The 1,653-nt window shown below is 47.3% G+C and overlaps 1 protein-coding gene across 1 annotated transcript in view; it reads right to left on the bottom strand.

The window, feature by feature from the left end:
* LOC117677566 (platelet glycoprotein 4-like) overlaps positions 1 to 1,049 on the bottom strand; it is a 68,062-nt gene extending 67,013 nt beyond the window's left edge. Inside the window, exon 1 of the mRNA XM_087873408.1 lies at positions 195 to 1,049. The gene's annotated coding sequence lies outside the window, so the exon portion shown is untranslated. The remainder of the gene's footprint in view (positions 1 to 194) is intronic.
* Between the last annotated feature and the right edge of the window lie 604 nt (positions 1,050 to 1,653).

The following is a 1,653-nucleotide window of genomic DNA, read 5'->3' as shown; positions in this document are numbered from 1 at the left end:
TTCATCTACACTATTCTTGTCTGGATGCAAGGCTGCATATCCCGGGTACCGAGAGGTATGGCGAAAAGGGAAGACACGCAGGATGAGTATTTAGCAGCTCTTTCCTAATCACGGCTAATTTAGGATCACCCCCACAAACTTACAGAGGTTTCACAAGCTCTGCACCGGCTACGTTCTTGAAGTTGCAAACCCACCTGGAATAGATGAAGGAACTCAAAAACTCTGCCAAGGGGGACTCGGAGGATGGTTAAAGCCAAATCAGTCCAAAAAAAAAAAAAGAAAAGAAAAAGAAAAAGCAGAGACTCTGTTGAATCTTGATTCACAGAGAAAGAGATGGTTGCTGTAGCAACTCTTCCAGAAGCTCAGGATGAAATAGGACTGCCCAGTGCTTCAAGAGTCCTTTGATCTTTCATCAGCCTCAGTAGAGATTTAAAAAAATAAATAAATAAATTATCTCAGTGACTATAATAATCTGTCTCGGGAGATCAGGAAGAACCGAAGAAAAAGGACAATCGAAGTTTCTCGCTTAATCTTCCAAGTCAAAAAAAAAACAAACCAAAAATAGGGAAAAGGCTGCAGGTTGCTCCGAATTAGCCTTTCTGAACTTCTGAACAGGAGCGACCGAGCATATATCAGTCATTCCAGGCAAACAGGTTTGAATGCAGGCAGGGAAGAAGTTGGCCAATGACATCGAATTAAGCTCCTTCTATGCAAAGGCTCCCACAGACATTGCAATCTTCAGCCTACATGTGGGAGGCTAACCAAAAGGGAAGGCCCTTGGCATGTGACACAGATCATACAAAGCGGCGGAGGTGATTACAGGTAGAAAGGACGGAAGGCTTCAAAGTGCAAGCCGCTCCGGCAACAGGAAAAAAAAACAAAAAACGCTGGCTGGCGATAGCTCTGAAACTTCAGGGCAGGAGGGAGGGTTTGCCATTCAAATCCGAGAAACTTTTTTTTTTTTTTTTTTGCTCCAGTAAACTTTCTTTTCATCTTTCTTAGGCTTTGGTGCCTTCTGTTGGGAAGGGAAGGGGAGAAGAAAGGAGATTGAGGAAGGGGACGGAAGGGAAGGGGAGGGGAGGGGAGGGTAGGAGGGAATGAGGAAAGGAAGGGGGAGGGAGGGAAGGGGAGAGGGAGAGGGAGAGGGAGGGAAGGAGATTGAGGAAGGGAAGGGAAGGGAGAGAGAGGGAGGAGAAGGAGGAGGAAGGGAAGGGGGAGGGAGGGGAGGGAGAGAGGGAGGGAAGAAAAAAGGAGATTGAAGGAAGGGAGGGAGGGAGGAGAATGAGGAAGGGAAGGCAGAGGGAGGGAGGGAAGGGGGAGAGAGAGAGGAAAGAAGAAAGGAGATTGAGGAAGGGGAGGGAGAGGGAGAGGGAGGGAGAAGAATGAGAAAGGGAAGAGAAGGGGAGGGGAGGGGAGGGAAGAAGGAAGGATGAGAAAGGGAAGGAGGGAGGAAGGAAGGAAGATAAAGGGAAGGGGAAAAGTAACAACAGGGACTCCAAATCCCTCAAGGCAAACGTAGAAGCACCAGTCTCACTTCCTGAAAAAGGTTTGATAAGTATCCTACCTTCACGCTTACATACAACATGCCACCTCAGTAGGCTTTTCACTTTAACTTCTATTCCTCCTTTTCATTAAACTACTACAAGCCGGTGG

Source organism: Pantherophis guttatus, chromosome 7 (genome assembly GCF_059756535.1).
Source record: "Pantherophis guttatus breed Tessera chromosome 7, ASM5975653v1, whole genome shotgun sequence".
NCBI classification, from domain to species: domain Eukaryota; kingdom Metazoa; phylum Chordata; class Lepidosauria; order Squamata; family Colubridae; genus Pantherophis; species Pantherophis guttatus.
Note: the sequence above shows the minus strand (reverse complement) of the source record. Positions and strands in the feature narration are given on the sequence as shown.